The 21313-nt window shown below is 35.6% G+C and overlaps 1 protein-coding gene and 1 long non-coding RNA gene across 2 annotated transcripts in view; one reads left to right on the forward strand and one right to left on the reverse strand.

The window, feature by feature from the left end:
- RBMS3 (RNA binding motif single stranded interacting protein 3) overlaps positions 1–21313 on the forward strand; it is a 758821-nt gene that overhangs the window by 77552 nt on the left and 659956 nt on the right. The gene's annotated exons all lie outside the window — the stretch shown is intronic.
- LOC116537586 lies at positions 9314–19918 on the reverse strand. Its single transcript, XR_004263209.1, has 3 exons — positions 19908–19918; positions 17692–17696; positions 9314–9397 (listed from the first exon to the last, which is right to left on the reverse strand). It is a non-coding gene; the product is annotated as an uncharacterized LOC116537586 (long non-coding RNA).

Raw genomic sequence — 21313 nt, forward strand, 5'->3', positions numbered from 1 at the left:
ATTTTTCACTTTGTATTGTCTTTTACTGGCTTTTTCAAGTTCTTTGTAGATTAAGAAAATTACATCTGCATTTTTTAAGGCATTGCATGGATTTTCCCTAATTAGTTTTCTACGTTTTGATTCTGTTTATGATATTTTTGCCATATAGAAGTTTAAAATATATGTGTAATAATATCAAATATGTTTTTATTTTGTGCTTTCTTGGTTTTGATGTCTACTTAAAACACCTTTCCCACTAGAAGTTCATGAATAAATGAAAACATACTTTCATCTAGATTTTTTGTATTTATTTTTATATTTTAGTGTAAGTGATGAATACACACATACACATATACACGCCCATACGTTATGTACACACACACACACACATACACATATATGTACACGTATATAATTTCATTCCAATCCACTGGACCTAGAGTCCCAACACTAATTATTGTAATTACTGAATAACTCCTCCTATACTGATTTGAAATTTGGTTGTGTCATCCTGGATTAAATTCCACATGTTTTGGTTATATTTCTGAATTCTTCTATTTTTTACATTTACTATAGATCTATTCTCCTTCATAAAAGAGTTTTATAAATTATGACTTCATAATTAGTAATAATATATTTTATGGCTATTTTCAATGATTGAATTGAATCTTACTTTTCAAACATTTTCTGCAACTTTTCATGTCTTTTTTGAGACAACTATTTTGTTCATTTTCACAAACATACACTAATTTATGGATATTTAATTTGGCCGTACATTTTATTTATAAATTAATTTTGAACAATTTTGACCTCTTTATACAATCATGTCTCCCTTTTATCGTGCATGATGTTTTCATTCAGTAAAATATTTTATGATATGTAGTTGAATTATATTTTTTTTTCACATAAGTGATATCAATTTATGTTGGATTCATACCTAGTATTTTATATTACATTTATTTTCAATCAAAACATAATATATTACATATTTACATGGTACACGTGATATTTTCCCATCCAAGTACTAACCAGGCCCGACCCTGCTTAGCTTCCGAGATCAGACGAGATCGGGCGCGTTCGGGGTGGTATGGCCGTAGACTACACGTGATATTTTCTTACATGCTGTAGAATGTGTAATGATCAAATGAAGGTATTTGAGTTATCCATCACTTTGGGTATTTATCATTGCTATGTGGTGGGAACAATTCGTTTTCTAGCTATGTTGAAATATACAACACATTGTTATTAAATATAGTCACTCTATTTTGCTGTTGGATGATCACTCTTAAACCTTTTCTCTAACTGTATGTTTATACCCATCAACCTACTGTCTCCCTCCCATCTGTCTCCCACCCATCCACACTTCCCAACCTGTAGTTTCTATCATTCTACTCTCTATCTTTATGACATTAACTTTTTTAGCTTCCACATGTGACTGAGAACATGCAATATTTGTCTTTCTGTGCCATGCCTATTTTACTTAACATAGTGACCTCCATTCCCATCCATGTTGCTGTAAATGATATGAATTCATTCTTTTTTATGGCTGAACAGTATTTCATTGTGTATATAGTATTTTATGTATTTGCTTGCTACTGAAAATTGGTTCATGCCTTCATTATACTTAATACATTTAAATGGCTATTTTATATATTATTTTCTTATAGAATAATCTTAGTGTTCTTAATATATTTTTAATTTGATATTCTTGGGTTTTTCTTAGGTATAATCACATCACCTAAGATAAATGATAAATATGTGTCTGCCTCTGCCGTCCCATTTCTGTAATTCTTTTTCTTTCTCTTCTCTGATTGCCTTACCTAGTACTTCAGAGCAGTAAACAATTATGGCATATTTTTATTATGTTCTTCATTATAATGAGAATAATGCTTGTTTCCCAATTAAATGTGATGGTGGCATTTGACTTGTGAGTATTGGTACAAATAAACTAGATATTTTTATTAAGAGTTTTTTATTATTAATATTGAACTTGAACTCTGTGCCATTTTGTGTTGATTAAGGAGTATAGATTTATAGAAGCATTTATTAAATAGCTATGAGCTACTTTCTTTGTTCTACTGAAGCTGGGCATTTTTGCTGTTCTTTTACTTACTAATAATTAGTCTGTGGGAAGGAAGATTTTTGTAATAATGCTTCATTTTGCCATCTGAAATGAAAAGTCTGGTGGGAATATTTTAATTATTCATCCTGGAATCTCTGTATAGTAAATCAAATAGAGTTATGTATTTTTTACTTGATGATTTTGCTAATGTGGTTCTAGTATTCACAACTTAAGCAACCAAAAACAACCAATAATGTTTTAAAACAACATAATTAATTATTGCTTGAAAGTTTCTACCAAGGGGCATATGGACTTCAATGAGATAAAATTATAAACCAGGAAAAAGAGAGATCAACACTTGTATTTTAATGCATATGCAGTTTCTTATTAGCAACATTTCATTGATAAACATATGCTAAGTAAGCCAAAAGTCTTTTAGAAGTAGACATGTTCATACTTTCTCTATTTCTAAGCTTTGTTGACATGGTTAATTCTGTGGTACCCAGTTGCATGCCTACATAGATTGTGTGTGTGTGTGTGTGTGTGTGTGTGTGTGTGTGTGTGTGTGTGTATTTATATATATTTTTTTCCTGATTATTTCTATCCTTGGTGTGCATGCATACACAAACACACTAGTATAGATACACTGCATAACAAGTCAAGTTTTTGGGGACTTTCCTGAGGTTAAAACAAGAATTTCAATATATGATTTTAAATATCATATGTTAATATATGATACTATTACTAAACACCATTAGGCACTGCAAACCTGATGCATTCATTGCCAACATCAGGACATCTAACAGAGTGGATACTGACCAAGGGAAAGGATTCTTGCCCAGGTGGTACTTATTTAGGCAATGCCAGTGTTGGCTAATTGCACTTTTCCTTCATGGCTTCTGCCTCTCTGTTACTTAAATAGCATTCTGTGTTAGACTGTGTTCTAAGAACTTCAACTATATTATCTTACTTAACCCTTAGAAAGACTTCTGAGAGAGATACCATTTATCCATTTCCTTTTCAGGTGGGAAATTGAGGCATAAAACATTTAGGCAAAGTGTTCAATGACAATTACACAGCTCATAAGTGCCTGGTTAACCAGGATGTAAGCCAGGCATTTTGGTTCCTGAGCCCGCACTTTCATCTACTCTAGCACTATCTCATTCAGACTGCATGTTCTATGAATAAGGGGCTGTGTCAGTCTTGTCTGTCTTTCTATCTTGTAATGCCTGGTAGGTAATAGGGGATACATAACTGGTTTTCATTTTTAATTGAATTAAAGTAAAAGTTTATCTCTGTAAGATCCCTTTTCGTATGTCTTCCTAATAAAAAGCCTGTTTTATAAGCTTAAAAGATGAGGTTTGGTTAACAGGAGGTAATACGGAAAAACACCACCATATTTTTCCAACTTATGCCTCATCTGGCTAACTGCTTAGGCCTCATTTGTCATCAGTGCAGTTAAAATGTTATTTTGAAAAACTGCCATTATTAATATCTTGGACCTTCCTAACACATTACCTATTTTTTTAATCAAACAAGGTGATTCCTTATGGGAAAATGTATACAACAACAAAGAAAAAAAGGAAAAAAATATTGATGTTACGTGTTTAACTGGGAAACATGGTTGTACATTTCTAACATCCCAGAAAAACATACTACTCATTATAGCAGCACTGGATCTTCCAAAATATCAGTGACTCCACAGTGTGTGCCTTCATTTCCAAAATAAGAGGAACAGCACTGAGTGTATGGTAATTCCTTCGTTTTCCCCACAAAGAAAAAAATCATAGTGGAAATTACATTGAAGAATAACCTACATAAAACAAAAAAGCACAAATGTTATGATTCTGGTTCGGTGACTTTTGATAAAGGCAACTCATCATTACTAACCCAATCAAGATATAGAACCATTCTGTATCTCCAGAAAGTTCCCCTAGTCTCCCTCCCAGTGAATCCTCCCCAGTGCCACCACTTGGTCATCACTGATACGATGTTTTTCACAATAACTTAATTTTGCCTGCTGACGAACTTCATTTCGAACTTTATAAAATATTATTAAAAAGTTATTAAAAGAAATGTGATTGTAACCATCTTTGTTATTGGATGGACCACTAGTTAACTACATGTAGACACAGCATCCAGAGAAAAGTACTGATAAAAGTGTAATCAGTGCAAGTTGAATTCACAGGTAGTGTTGACTGCAGACATGGAAGGGTGTTTTAAAATTACTCTTGAGAAACAGGTCTCAGGCTGTTTCTCTCAGTTTTGTTTACATATAAACAAAAATGTCCGGTTTAGAATGGGAAGAATAGTGAAATAGTGGGTACAATCACAGCTTTAACCTATATGGTTTCTTCCATAATTCTGCAGCTTCCTTTTTAGGTTGAACCATGTATAGTGTACTGCACAAATCGATTAAGGTATTGTAAGGTATTTTTAGGTGAATTTTTATTATACTTTAGCTAATTAACACTGACCTAGAATCTACTCCCTGGTAAAAGTAAACTCCATTATACTGCTAGTCTTTATCTATTTATTTATTTTGAAATGGAGTCTCGCTCTGTTGCCCAGGTTGGAGTTCAGTGGTACAATCTCAGCTCACTGCAACCTCAGCCTCCTCTCCTGCCTTAGTCTCCCAAGTAGCTGGGACTGTAGGCGCCTGCCACCATTACCAGCTAATTTTTTGTATTTTTAGTAGAAAACAGGATTTCTCTGTGTTAGCCAGGATGGTCTCTATTGCCTGACCTCATGTTCTTCCTTCCTCAGCTTCCCAAAGTACTGGGATTACAGGCATGAGCCACCTTGCCCAGCGTGTATTGCTGTTCTTTAGTACTTTTGGTAGCATCCCATTTGGGATATTATTCCAACATACCTATCTGTCTGTCTGTCTGTCTGTCTATCTATCTATCTATTTATCTATCTATCTATCTATCTATGTATGATCTTGCTGTGTACAAAGAAATAAATGATTCCCTTGCTTTTGACATTTTGGGTCAACTAGAAATTTTTCATCTCTCTTATCTATGCTTAAGGTTGGCCTCACGAGCTACATGCAAGTACATCCCAAATATCTGATAATGGGTTCAGTGTCTAATTTTTTTTTTCTTTTTGCTTATCTCAAGGCCTTTTTAGGTGAACTTGGCCTCTCTTCATGCTTTGGCCTAAATCTGAGGAGCGCCTTATTATAATCCTTCAGGAGACTGAGTATGTAATTCAGAAAGAGTGGGATGCAGTACATTTAATTTATAATGCATTTGGGCCGAAATATTTCTGGGAAGATTTGAGACTAGATTGTCCCTTATTTTTGTTTGTCTACTTTGTGACCCAGTGTCTTTACTACAAATATTCATGAAGAGATCAGCAAGATCTGATTATTATGAAATATAATACCTACAGAGAGTCTCTAACCCAGAAATTTATCAGTCATCAAAATGTAAAAAGGATGATGAAGGCTTCACTGTGTAGTGAAAATATTTATACTTTACCAGAAAGTCAATTGATGCTCAAAACAACTGTTGGCCAGGCATGGTGGCTCACACTTGTAATCCCAGCACTTTGGGAGGCCGAGGCAGGCAGATCACCTGAGGTCAGGAGTTTGAGACCAGCCTGGCCAACATGATGAAACCCCATCTCTACTAAAAACATAAATAATTAGCCAGGTGTGGTTGCACGCACCTGGAGTCCCAGCTACTTAGGAGGCTGAGGCATGAGAATCACCTGAACCTTGGAGGTGGAGGCTGTGGTGAGCCAAAATTACGCCGCTGCAGTCCAGCCTGGTTGACAGAGTAAGACTCTATCTCATAAACAACAACAACAAAAGCTGTTGTTTTAATAATAGTAGTAGTTATTAATTAATAATACTACAACTACTATTAATAGTAGTTGTTATTAATTAATAGTAGTAGATTTTATTTTCAGAGAGCCTAGTTAACCTCCCTCCACTTGCTTAAACTAGCCAAAATGCGATTTTAGTGACTTTCATTCTATTAAATAAGTATTGATGATTGTCTTAACCATTCCTCAGACCAAGCCTACGCACGTGTAGACACTACTAACTTTTTAAAGCAACACAGCCCTTGAGAAAAATTGACTGACTTAACAATGACAGTGGCCATGCTATTTTCATATGCATATTTGCAAGAATGGTTAGGACAGTCATGAATACTTCTTTAATAGAACAAAAGTCACTGAGATCACAGTTAAAACAAGAGTTTAACAGTTAAACACAACAAATATTTTTAAAATCGTTAAAAATAAATATTTTTTGCTATTAAATGAATGGAAATTTAAAACATATCATTTAATGTGGCAAAAATGAGCAGAAACAGTTATTCCCAGATACTATTAAGTATAATATAGAAAAAATTTTGTGTTACCACTTGGGAATATCCATCAGATTTTTAAATTCATATATCTTAGGGCCAATATTTCTACTTCTAGGAATTGGAATGATCTAGGTACAGGAATGTTTATTGCAGACACGTTGGAACCACTAAGTGCCCCAAATGAGGGGGAGGGGTGATTAAGTATAGCAGATGCATATAAGACATTGAACAATCTCAGATATATCATTAATCAAAAACAATTCTGTAAAAATGCATTTAGAATGATATGTTATATAAAAATCAATTGATAGGCATATATTCATAAACATTTACAATTGCATAAAAACATTAGCAGAGAATAAGGAAGATTCAGGGAAGGGTGATAAAGCGGAGAGAACAAACATTGGCAGAGGACCTAATTATGGCAGACCCTGGCTATATTTTATAACTAAGCAGAGAATTCCAGAGGTTTTATCCTAAACACAATATGTCTTATCTAGGTATTCTCATGCTTCCACAGCAACGTATGAATACGTATTCAATAAAAGAACCTAAATATATTAATTAAAGCTTGCTGGCTAAAGTTGGCTTTATTTCTGAGGAATAGATATGAAGGTAACTTGCAGCAAAACAGCATAGGTAGCATCAGTCTTGAGCCTTTTTCACATACTGTGCATTTTCCCATCTATAAAAGGATGCTTTGGCCACAGCCATGAGAATCCTTCAGGAGGAGACCAGTCTCGGCAGCCTTATTAGATGCATAGATGTGTGTTTCCTGGCGAGAGTCTCATGCTGTGAAAGTCATTAGAATAATAAATTAAACTTCTCTGTACACAGGCTTTTTAAGTTTCAGGTGTATATCCTTTTATGCCTTTTCCATTTTCTTATAGCTTGAAGTATTGAGATGGCTGACCAATTCCTTCCTCCAAAGTTTTGCCAGCGTAATGAGTTCGTGGAGTCACTGATGCCTAAAATAATTTGTACAGTTTAAGTTGAAATAGCTCTACATAGTCCTTTTTCTTAGTTCCTAAGAGCTAAGTGAAAAGGCCTAATAAAAATAAACTTCACAAGGGTCAAAATGGAAGATTGTATAAAATGATTTTTGATATTTTCTCTTAGGTTGTGACTACAGGCTCCACTAACATCGACATCAAGATTATTCAATGGTACCTATTTTTATGTGTGGAAACTATTGCCTAAAATTATAATTTTCACATAGATTTTGGAAGAGGCCTTGGCTGCACCAAATGGAAATTTTTTAAGTGTAACAATATTTGCGGGGAAGACTTCAGACAGCAATAATGCTTAGACTTATCATTAAGCTGTGTCTTTTAAAAGTAAAGATATCAAAGAGAATTAGAAGAGATAGGGGAGGGGTAGCAGGGGGCTGGGGGATTGGGATGGGATAACATTAGGAGAAATACCTAATGTAGATGACGGGGGGATGGATGCAGCAAACCACCATGGCATCTGTATACCTGTGTAACCATCCTCCCCAAGCTGCACATGTACCCCAGAACTTAAAGTATAATAAAGAGATAGATATTGTATATATTCTTTAATATTTTTCGATATTGCCATTCAATTTAAGAAATTCAGTGAAAAAAACATTTTTCTATCATTCATAATGTTAGCATGTGTTATTTTCTCTCTTCGTATCAGAGAAGTAAAGGAAAACAGTACAGCTTTACTTTCTTACAATGGTGATCAACATCTGAATCTTCTAGGCCAAAATTTGAAAAAGTTTTACTTCTAATTACAATGAACATGAGAAAACAAGACGGTATTCTTTGTGTTAAATCTCTATGTATTCTTATAAACGATCACCTTTGTTCTTGTAGGCATCTCTGCTAGTCCTTAAGTTCTCCTGTGGATGCAACGTCTATTGCCCTGGCCTTCTTCAAATCACCCTCCTTCACTTTTGTCATTAGGTACATTCAATTGTCTACTGTATTTCCTCTGTTCCTGAGTGCAAAAATAAATCACCTTAATGTGGCTGCCAGTTTTTCTTACTAGTTCCCTATATTTTATTTTGAAACTTCTTGAACCTAACATTTACACCGACTTTTCTTTTTTCCAGTTTTCGAACACTGCCTCCTTAACGTTTGTGAGTCTGGCAGGTTCTCACCAGTTTACTGAGTATTCTCTTGAAATCTCATATTTGACTTAAATAATTTTACTCATTTGCTCTTATTATTTTGATTGAAGGAAAAAAAAGTCACATAATATAATTTTAGCAGAGAGGATATGAAGTAAGAGTTGAACCAACCTTCAGCTTTAAAAATATTCCACACTGTGGTATGCATATAAATTTGGAACAGATAAAAAAAAAATCCTTCTTTATAAATACGTAACTAGAGTCAAGTTTATTTTTTTCATATAAAGTGCCTAAAATAATTTGTGGAGTTTGCGTTGCAAATAGGATATATAATAATTTAAAAATAGGATTACTTGGTTAAGTGAGAGTCAGTGGCATGCAGACATGACCCAGACACATAGATGTCGATTGATCAGTTTGAGAACTATAAAACAAACTTAGGTCCTTGATCAAGTAATCAAAATAATTATAAAGGCCGATCAGCAACCTAGTTGTCTAATAATGGGAAAAATGTTATATAGAACACAAAATGGTATTTGGTAACACAGGAAAGAATTAAAAAGAAAAAAGACTACTAATTTGTATATAATGTCTAGCGAAAATTGTGTAAACACTTCTGAGTTGAATATATAGGATTTATGGAGAGAATTGAACGTGCTTAAAATTTTGGTAGGTTTTTTCATTGTGTGAATAAATGGCAATGCGAATTAAAGAAAAATTAATGTTCATTTTATTATAATAGAAAAATGATTTTACCTAATTCAAATAATATGGAAGCATTCAGCTATTTTAAATCTATATGAATATTATATCTCTGCTAAAACTTATATTCAAAAATGTTTTTAATAACCTGAAAAACAATTGAGATATATTAAAAAACCAACATACAATGTGAGTGTCTGTATTTGTGAGTGAGAGAGAGAAAGACAGAGACTGAGACAAGCAGTAAAAAACATTTAGTATCATATTGAAAGGAAACATGCCAGCACAAAAGCATTGGTATAATCCCAGATATTTTTAATACAACTCTCGATATTTCAAATTGGTAGTTAACTTATATTTATAATCAGAAACATGCAATACATAATATATTATTTACAAACAAAGCATAATGCTCAAAAATGTATTACTTTTAAAATAATGTTTGTATTTGCTTACAGGAATATAATTGCCTATTGTTTATTTCTGACTTTCTGTAGTGTCTATTTTTTCCTGTAAAGAATATCTGTCACTCTTAGAAGAAAATATAAAGTTGATTTTTTTTAAAAAAGGCAAATAATATTCCCCTATGCTTAATCCACTATTTTGATGAAGTTAGAAAAATAAGACAGTAATGCCCTTTCTCTGCAACTAGATTATTACTAATCAGGAAGGACAATCGTGCTCTTTATTTTATTATGCTTTCTTCCTCTTTTCTAAGCCAATAGATGAAAACAAAATTAATAAGAATATGTTCAAACATCCATAAGAAAAAAATTAAGATTTCAAATTGGATAGAACTAAGTGAAACATTGCCACAACTTTCTTTTATACATATAGACCAGTTTGCACACAGAACTCATTGAAACTGTAACTACCTCTTCAAATCATGCATTAGTAGTCAGATAATTGTAAAATGTCTCCTTGTATATAGATTTGGAATACTTATGTGTCCATCAATTTAGTTGACTTTCTATCAAAATAGAGAAGTTTCAGCCTGAAATAGCTTACCAATAGAAGTTAAAAGTGGGTCTAACATTGCATTATTTGGTGGAAAAGACCATCAAGGTCTGTGGAGTAAAGCTGATGCGGCTCTGTGAACTAGGAAATCCTATTAGTACTTAGCCTGATCACCTGGGAAGATGAAATTGTCCTTACTGAGATGTGGAAGACTGAAAGTGAAGCAGGTTGATCTATGTTTATTGGAGTGTTGCTGGGTAGAAAATTTGTCATCACGTTATCCCCAGCGCCTAGCATCTAGGTATCTAGTGGCATTTGGTTGGTATTCAATAAATATTTGTTGAATGAATTCCTGAATTCTAAAAGGCTTCAGTCTGAGCTGTCTTTCACATCACTACTGAAAAGTGAGAGTTCACCAGGAGCTATTATTTTAAAAAAGGCCTTAACTTTAAGTTTCAATAGAATAAATAAAAATGAGATTTTTTAGATTTTTTTTTGAGTCTGTGACAGTCTCAATTTGTATGGGTCTTTTAAAAAGTCTCACAAATATTTATAGAGAAAAAAGAATGCCTATACACTATTGCTGGGAATGTAAATTAGTTCAGTCTTTGTGGAAAACAGTGTAGTGATCCCTCAAATACCTGAAAACAGAAATGCCATTCGACTGAGCAATCCCATTACTGAGTATATACCCAAAGGAATGTAAATCAGTACACATTTCACAATAGCAAAGACATAGAATCAACCTAAATCCTCATCAACGTAGACTAGATAAAGAATATGTGGTACACATACATCATGGAATACTATGCAGGCATAAAAAAAGAACAAGATCATGTCCTTTGCAGGAACATGGATAGAGCTGAAGCTGTTATTCTCAGCAAACTAATGCAGGAACAGCAAACCACATGCCATATGTTCTCACGTATAAGTGGAAGCTAAATGATGAGAACACAAAGACACATGGAGGGGAATAACATTGAGGGTGGAGGGTCAAAGGAGGGAGAGGATCAGGATAAATAAATAATGAGTACTAGGCTTAATACCTGGATGATGAAATAATCTGTACAACAAATCCCCAGACACAAGCTTACCTATATAATAAATTGGTACATGTATGCCTGAAATAAAACAAAAATTAAAAAAGCTCACAAATGTTTATATTAGGTTGGTGGAAAAGCAATTGCATTTTTTGCCATTACTTTCAATGGCAAAAACTGCAGTTACTTGTGCACCAACTTAATAGTAATTTAAAGGAAATTTCTTAAACCAGTGTTCCCAACTCAGATCCTCAGATAATCGCGCCTTCACTCACGTGTGCACGTGCGCATGCGTGCACAAACACACACACACACACACGCATAAAAACTGAGTGAGGGTGCGGATTGGGGAGAGAACAATGAAGGAAAAGTTCTGCCAATTAAGGGAACTGCTGAAGTTTCCTTTCAGCTAGTCTTGGTGATGGCTAGAGTAACATCAAGGAAAGAGAGACTATAGGTAACACAGGTGGGAAAATGATTCACAGTCCAGAGCTAACGGACTAAGAGAAAGAAATGTGGGGAACTAATGTGGAATAGATTATTGATCCTAGAAATGAATGGAGCCAAAATGTTTTCCAGTAAAGAGATCCCAAACTGGGGATAGGACTTTTAAAGTTATCTGCCCTCTCCAATTCTACCCTGATTTAACAGTGATAAGTTTTCTTAGTAAAGAAGCATCTTTGTCTGAGACTTCAATTTCAAACCTCCAAGACTCTGGCTTAGTTAATCTGAAGATATAATACAGACACCAGCTTTTCTTTTCAGGTGTTATTTTGAGTTTAAAATCATGTCTTTCTAACAAATAACCCAAAGAAATGACTTTGTGGTTTTTCCTTTCATACATTCAGGGATGATGGACAGACCGGCCTCATGACAGGTGTTCTGAGAGGTCTTTTTTAATTGACTTGTCTATACACGTAAAGAATTTAAACAATCCAGTTGTCTGCTCTTTTCTCTATCACTTTCCTGAGCGACTTTTCTCAAGAGAACAAGTGAACTATGTTGTCATTTATTGCTTCTAATTGGACTTTGTTGAACCTGTGAACCTACTTGAGATATAGTCATAATATCTTGGATCTCATGTCTGAAAATTTATGTGAACGCTTTACAGAGATTGCTGTTCAGGTTGTCCATCCATTTTCATGTTAGATAACTTGTTTTGGGAGTTCTGGCTCTTGGTAAATTTATTGCTTCTGATAATCTGTGGAACTTTTAATTTCTATGTTTTAGTTCTTTTTAGACTCAACTATGCACACCCTTTAGATTTAGTACTTGGCTTTTAAGGCATATTTAGATCAGACCCTTTATATTGGTTAATTCTGGTATAAACCTGGCTCCTCCACTTGTGAGACTCTTAGATTCCAAGTGTCTAATAAATCACCAGAGGAGGAATAATTAAAAGCTTCTTTAAGTTCTAGTATTAAATCAACAAGATTGCTTGGACCCTGCTTCTAGATGCGCTGTAATTTATACTATTAGTGTGGATTGTTTTGGTTTTCTAAAAATAATAAATGACCCAGTGAATAGCATTTGGCCAGAGGCAAACAGGAAACAATCCATAGTATATAGATTTGTTCAATGGCATTTAAAAGACCTTGATTAGAATTCAGGCTGGTCTGGAGTGTTGAGAATGCTGTTTACTGATGGCTGTTTGAAGTCTCCCTACATGGCAGAGGCTAGGGAGATTCACAAATAGTAATGTTTCTTAACTCCAATGGCTGGACCCAGCTGCCTGGAAGAGCTGACATTTTAAAAGAGAGGTACAAAAATGTCTGAATGTCATGATTGCTGATGCCATTTTCACGATTTTCTTTTAAAGTGATCTTTGTTCGTTCAGTGCTCCAGCAATGAGCTGGGTCAGAATTCCCAAAAGGCTATGTTAAAGATTCCTTGTAAAAATGAAGTGGTTTTGTTCACGGAGTGGGAAGTATTTTCTCTGACAAAGCTGTTCATTCATACCTTTGGTTCCTGCCACCCAACCTAAGAATCATTTCAACATGCTTAAATGTTTTAAGATTGGTAGGTTTTACTTGGATGACATAGGGATAGGGGAGAGGCAGAGAGAAGGCAGGTACAAGTCAGTAAGTTTGAATAGCTCATCTTTGAAACAGAAACAGACATTTGATTAGCTTTGTCAGTGAGCTTGGGAAATTCTTGGTTTTGAAAAAGCAAAAGCAAATACTTGATGGTCCAGAGAAGCTTATACACCAGAATGGGCTTTAAATATCTATCAGCAAAAACACACATGCTTTACTGAGTGAGAAAACATGTGGTCATTGCTTGCAAGGAACTAAGGGACCCCATGCACAAATAGCCATACTAAAACATGATAGAGATAGTATTTGTGCATGAGTATATATGAGAGTATGTGTGTCACTGTGTTTGCATGGGTGTTATTTTAAAGGGAGGTAGGAGATGGCACATGTAACACAAGTAATTTTGTTTTATTGGTTCCAAGGAAGACTTTAAATTTGATCTCAGTTTCTCAAGAAAGGTCCAGAGTAAAGCTAGATATGATACTCTGGAGGAGACAGGAATTAAAACCAGCAAACCTAACTAACTTAGAGCTTGGAGAACTCGGCTATGTTTCAATCAGTTTCATTTAAAAGGAGTTTTTAAAAATTATTTTCCCATATCCTCATCACCTTTAAAAAAAAAGACTGCTCCGTTCATTTATTTCTTCATTTATTAATCATTTGAACATTTTTAAGTAATAAGCATGGAGCAACATTTTGTTAGATGGGAGGGATTCAACGATAACTGTTCTGGAACACAGAACAATAAGCAGAGCCAAAGAGCACCTGGTAGGTAAGGGGAAGAGGAAGACACCACAGAAGCGCGTATAGCTTCCAATGATTGCCTTCAGAATGCAAGTTCAAATGTGTTAAACAGTTACGTAAGAAAATTTACCAAAGCAATGATTTTTTTTTATTTTAAAAAGAACTTTAATAATTTTGGGTTCTATTTGTTCATAATGAGATAAGCTGGTGTCATTAGTCTCCCTTTTTGACAAACAAGATGTTACCTAGTAAATAATAAAACGGCAATATTTCAGAAATTTAGGTTGGAAACTATTGTAAAAATAATTATAATGGCTTTGTTAGGAGGCAAAGTCCCAATGTCTCTTTGAGTCAATAAGCAACCAAATAATTCAACTTGCTTTTTAAAATTGCACCGTTTTTACGTGTTGGTTTTCTGTTTCCCTCTCTCAGTTTTACTGTTACTCTTCTAGTAATAAATGTCTTGGGGAGACAAAGCACATCTTTCTTGTGTGCTGGGGAAAGGGAAGCCATTAATTGAAATATCTACTCGCCTACATTGTGTAAAATGGAAAAAGGACAAAAAGATCTGTCTTCAGGTTTACTCATCTGTAAAATGGGAATGATAATATAACCTGACTAGTAGCTGTATTGTGTTGTTTCAGTGAGGAAAAAAAATGCACTTGAAATCATTAGAGTGGTGCCTGGAATATAGTAATTGCTCATTTATGTTATCTCTATTTTATGCTTATATATTAGTAAACCTAAATATAAATTTTGAAAGCTAGTGTGCAAAGTTCTAAGACATGGGCACATATAACTTTATCTGGATTTTTAATACCACAAAGCAGATGCTTGGAATTACTTTCTGAATTATTGTGTGATGTCTCTCATATTAGAGTTACTGTCTGGGGCCACATGCATGGGGTAGTGATGTCATGGTCTCTGTCTGTGTTAATCTTTAATTCCTTCTGTCCATTTGCTTCCAGAATCCACTGATTATGTGCAATGCAGTGAATTCTCAGAACTGTTACTCTAGGTAGAAGCAGCTTCTGAAACTGAGAAAAAAGAAAAAAAGATACTATTGAGTCATGCCAAGGATAATCCTTCCCTTAAAAGAAATTTTGGCTTCCCAATATACCAGCTGGGTATTCTCCCTAACTTCCTGGATGCACATATGTAATGAATAATTGTGATTTAGCAAAATAAAGTGAATGGAAATGGAACAAATTGAAACAATTAACCAAAAGATGCAGAAGTGAAACAAGAGTTAGACTTGACCCCTAGACCTTGTGGGAAGGAAACCCTTGGTGTTGGTTTAAAAAACGGTAATGATCAGTTTCTGTTTCCAGACCGTTATCAGTGGTTAAGGTCCTTATGATTTGTGCTAGAGACTGGGAAAGAATGCTAACATATGAAACCAAGCAAAGAAGTGACAAGTAACTGAGACTGGAGGGATCCCTTTGGAAGCGTCTTGTCATTTAGGATACATTTTTGATATTCATCTAGCTGGTTTCTGAGTGCCTGTTTGCAGGAAATGAAATTCTAGGCTTTGCTGTTTGAAAAGGGTAGGACGGGGTGGGTAGTGTTCTCAAAAGTAATCAAAGCCTTTTTAGTATTAAAGATGACTGTGGAATATTTAGAGCTAGAGGCACAGTGATACAAATCAAATGGCGAATTAGTATCCCGCCTAGTGAATGTGGAAGCCTTAAAAATTCTGCTGGTGAATGGATGGTCAGCATTAGAGCATTAGATACAAGCCACTGAGGCAAAGAACCCAGAAGGCTATGCACTTTTGCTGGGAAAGAGAGTTTATTGTGAGGGGTGGGTGGGACAGCAATGGGCTTGCAGAGAAGGGGAAATGTATCAGCCTGGGAACTAAAGCCGTTTGACTTTTCTCCATCTGCATGTAACAACCAATCCAAAATGGCAGAGATCAGCAAGAAGAAGGTACTAAAATTGTGAAGCTGGATCATCCACAACTTAGATAAATATCCTTTTAGAAAATGTGAGTTGATTTTATAAGGAGAATATATTAGTAAAGTTGTAGAAGGTACTGTATGCTACGGATAACTCAGACCAACTTGTGAGAGATGAGTTTTTGATTTTTCAGGTTTTGAAAAAAAGCCAATATTAAAAATTATATCATAGAAACTTATACAGATAGTATATAACTTACTGATGGTTTGAAAGCAGTTTGCATTTGGTAGGAACTGTACTTTGGGCACCCATACAAACATTCTGTTTTTTACTTTCAGTATAGTGGTCAATAAATTATATAAGATATTCAAGACTTTATTATCAGACAGGCTTTTTGGTAGATGATTTTGCCCAACTGTGGGCTAATGTGAGTGTTCTGAGCATCTTGAAGGTAGGCTAGGATAAGCTATGATGTTTGGTAGACTAGATGTATAAATGCATTTTCAACTTGTGATATTTTCAATTTAAAATGGATTCATTGGGACATGACCTGATAATAATTTAAAGAGCAACTATATTTGAATAAATTACAGTATATAGAAAAGGCAATACTCAAAACTCATCACTTTATAATAACTGTGCTATGTTTTACCATTATCTCTGTGTTTGCATCTATTTACATGTATCATGTCTATATGATGACAATACTACATAATGAGGTGCTACTGCACATTTCTTTCCAAACCTGCGTTTTATAATATGATGTTGGTGGCTTGAAATTGGCTTTCTGCTACAGTAACCAAAACGGCATGGTACTAGTACAAGAACAGAAACAGACCAGCGGCACAGAATAGAGAACACAGAAGTAAGTCTGCACACCTACAACCATCTGATTTTTGACAAATCTGACAAAACAAGGAATGGGGAAAGGGTTTCTTATTTAATAAATGGTGCTGGGAGAACTGGCAGGCTGTATCAGAAAATTAAAACTGGAGCCCTTCTTTACACCACATAAAAAAATCAACTCAAGACAGATTAAAGACGTAAATGTAAAACTCAAAACTATAAACATCCTGGAAGAAAATCTAGGCAATACCATTCAGGACATAGACAGAGTCAAATATTTCATGATGAAGACACAAAAAGCAGTTGAAACAAAAGCAAAAATTGACAAGTGGGATCTAAGTAAACTAAAGAGCTCCTGCACAGCAAAATAAACTATCATCAGAGTGAACAGACAACCTACAGAATGGGAGAAAATTTTTGCAATCTGTGCATCTGACAAAGCTGTATGGATATCCAGCATCTACAAGGAACTTAAACAAATTTACAAGGAGAAAACAAATAACCCCATTAAACAGTGAGCAAATGACTTGAATAGACACTTCTCAAAAGAAGACATACATGTGTCCAACAAACATATGAAAAAAAGCTCAACATCACTGATCATTAGAAAAATGCAAATAAAAACCAATGTGATACCATCTCACACCAGTGAGAACAGCTATTATTCAAAAGTCAAAAAACAACAGATGCTCGCAAGGTAAAAGGGAACACTTTTACACTGTTTGTGGGAGTGTAAATTAGTTCAACGATTGTGGAAGTCAGTGTGGGAATTCCTCAAAGACCTAGAGAGACAAATACCATTTGACCTAGCAATCCCATTATTGGGTATATATCAAAAGGAATAGAAATCATTCTGTTATAGGTGGTGGCTGGCAAGTTGGCCATATAGGAACTGCTCCACTCTGCAGCTCCCAGAGAGGTCAACACAGAAGGCAGGTGATTTCTGCATTTCCAACTGAGTGTAAACAAAGCTGCCAGGAAGTCTGAACTGGGTGGAGCCCACCACAGCTTGGCAAAGCTGCTATAGCCAGACTGCCTCTCTAGATTCCTCCTCTCTGTGCAGGGCAGCTCTGAAAGAAAGGCAGCAGCTCCAGTCAGGAGTTTATAGATAAAACTCCCATCTCTTTGGGACAGAGCACCTGGTAGAAGGGGCTGCTGTGGGTGCAGCTTCAGCAGACTTAAATGTTCCTGCCTGCTGGCTCTGAAGAGAGCAGCAGATCTCCCAGCACACCATTTGAGTTCTGCTAAGGGACAGACTGCCTCCTCAAGTGGGTCCCTAAGCCCTGTGCCTCCTGACAGGGAGACACCTTCCAGCAGAGGTGGACAGACACCTCATATGGGAGAGCTTCAGCTGGCATATGGCAGGTGACCCTCTGGGATGAAGCTTCTAGAGGAAGGAACAGGCAGCAATCTTTGCTGTTCTGCAGCCTCCCCTGGTGATACCCCAGCAAACAGGGTCTGGAGTGGACCTCCAGCAAACTCCAGAAGACTTGTAGAAGAGGAGCCTGACTGTTAGAAAAGAATAACAAACAGAAAAGAATAGCATCAACATCAACAGAAAGGACATCCACACAGAAACCCCATCCAAAGGTCACCAGCATCAAAGACCAAAGGTAGATAAATCCATGAAGGTGAGGAAAAACCAGTAAGAAAAGGCTGAAAATTAAAAAAACCAGAATGCCTCTTCTCCTCCAAAGGATCACAACTGCTTGCCAGTAAGGGAACAAACTGGATGGAGAATGAGTTTGACAAATTGATAGAACTAAGCTTCTGAAGGTGGGTAATAACAAACTCCTCTGAGCTATAGGAGCATGTTCTAACCCAATCAGGGAAGCTTAGAACCTTAAAAAAAGGTTAGAAGAATTGCTAACTAGAATAAGCAGTTTAGAGAAGAATACAAATGACCTGATGGATCTGAAAAACACAGCAAGAGAACTTCCTGAAGCATATACAATTATCAGTAGCTGAACAGATCAAGAAGAAAAGATATAAGAGATGGTAAATCAACTTAATGAAATAAATGGTGAAAACAAGATTATCGAAAAAGAATGAAAAGCAATGAACAAAGCCTTCAAGAAATATATGATTATGTGAAAAGACCAAACCTACATATGATCGTTGTCCCTGAAAGTGACAGGGATAATGGAACCAAGTTTGAAAACACTCTTCAGGATATTATCCAGGAGAACTTCCCCAACTTATCAAGACAGGCCAACATTCAAATTCAGGAAATACAGAGAACACCACAAAGATACCTCCTAGAGAAGAGCAACCCCAAGATACATTATCATCATATTCACCAAGGTTGAAATGAAGAACAAAATATTAAGGCAGCCAGAGAGAAAGATCGGGTTATCCACCAAGGGAAACCCATCAGACTAACAGTAGATCTCTCAGCAGAAACCCTGCAAGCCTCAAAAGAGCAGAAAAAAGAGCAGATCTCTCAAAAGAAGTTTGTCGGGTTTCTGCTGAGAGATCTGCTGTTAGTCTGATGGGCTTCCCTTTGTGGGTAACTGACCTTTATTCAACATTTTTAAAGATAAGAATTTTCAACCCAGAATTTCATATCCGGCCAAACTAAGCTTCATAAGTGAAGGAGAAATAAAGTCCTTTCCAGAAAAGCAAATGCTGAGAGATTTTGTCACCACCAGGCCTGCCTCACAAGAGCTCCTGAAGGAAGCACTAAACATGGAAAGGAAAAACTGGTAGCACCACTGCAAAACATATTAAATTGTAAAGACCACTGGCACTATGAAGAAACTGCATCAACTAACTGGCAAAATAATCAGCTAACATCATAATGACAGGATCAAATTCACACATAATAATATTAACCTTAATGTAAATGAGCTAAATGCTCCAATTAAAAGGCATACACTGGCAAATTGGATAAGGAGTCAAGATGCATCAGTGTATTGTAATCAGAGACCCATCTCATGTGTAAAGACACACATAGGTGGAAAATAAATGGATGAAGGAATATTTATCAAAAAAATGGAAAGCAAAAAAAAAAAAAGTAAGATAAAAAGAGAAAAAAAGCAGGGTTTCAATCCTAGCCTCTGATAAAACAGACTTTAAACCAAGAAGATCAAAAAGACAAAGAAGGGCATTACATAATGGTAATAGGATCAATGCGGCAAGAAGAGCTAACTATCCTAAATATACGTGCACCCAATACAGGAGCACCCAGACTCATAAAGCAAGTTCTTAGAGACCTACAAAGAGACTTACATTCCCACACAATAATAGTGGGAGACTTTAACACCCCACTGTCAATATCAGACAGATCAACGAGACAGAAAATTAACAAGGATATTCAGGGCGTGAACTCAGCTCTGGACCAAGTGGAACTAGTAACCATCTACAGAACTCCTTACCCAAATCAACAGAATATACGTAATTCCCAGCACCACATCACATTTATTCTAAAGTTGGCCACATAATTGGAAGTAAAACACTCCTCAGCAAATGCAAAGGAATGGAGATCATAACAAACAGTCTCTCAGACCATAGTGCAATCAACCTAGAATTAAAACACTCATGCAAAACTGCACAACTACCTGGAAACTGAACAACTTGCTCCTGAATGACTACTGGATAAATAACAAAATTAAGGCAGAACTAAATACGTTCTTTTAAATCAATGAGAACAAAGACAGAATGTACCGGAATCTCAGGGACACAGTTAAAGCAGAGTTTAGAAGGAAATTTATAGCACTAAAGGATGACAGGAGAAAGTAGGAAAGATAAAAAATTGACACTCTAAAATCACAATTAGAAGAACTAGAGAAGCAAGAGCAAACAAATTCAAAAGCTAGCAGAAGACAAGAAATAACTAAGACCAGAGCAGAACCGAAGGAGCTAGAGACATGAAAACCCTTCAAAAAAACCAATGAATCCAGGAGCTTGTTTATTGAAAAGATCAGTAAAATAGACCCCTAGCCAGACAAATCAAAAAGAGAGAATAATCAAATAGATACAATAAAAAATGATAAAGGGGATATCACCATTGATCCCTCAGCAAAACAAGCTACCATCAGAAAATACTATATATACCTCTATGGAAGTAAACTAGAAAATCTAGAAGAAATGAATAAATTCCTAGACAAATACACCCTCCCAAGTCTAAACCAGGAAGTTGAATCCTTGAATAGACCAATAACAAGTTCTGAAATTGAGGCAGAAATTATTAGCCTACCAACCAAAAACAGCACAGGACCAGGTGAATTCACACCCGAGTTCTACCAGAGGTGCAAAGAGGAGTTGGTACCATTGCTTCAGAAACTTCCAAACAATAGAAAAATAGGAAATCATCCCTAACTCATTTTATAAGGACAGCATCATCCTGATACCAAACCATGGCAGAGACAAAACTAAAAAAGAAAATTTCAGGCCAATATCCCTGAGGAACATTGACACAAATATCTTCAATAACATACTGGCAAACTGAATCCAGCATCACATCAAAAAGCTTATCCACCACAATCAAGTCAGCTTCATCCCTCAGATGCAAGGCTGGTTCAACATATGCAAATCAATAAATATAATCCACCGCATAAACAGAACCAATGAGAAAAACCATATGATGATCTCAATAGATGCAGAAAAAGCATTCAATAAAATTC

The sequence above is a fragment of the Sapajus apella genome, unplaced genomic scaffold (assembly GCF_009761245.1).
Source record: "Sapajus apella isolate SASKATOON/1434 unplaced genomic scaffold, GSC_monkey_1.0 scaffold4, whole genome shotgun sequence".
NCBI lineage: Eukaryota > Metazoa > Chordata > Mammalia > Primates > Cebidae > Sapajus > Sapajus apella.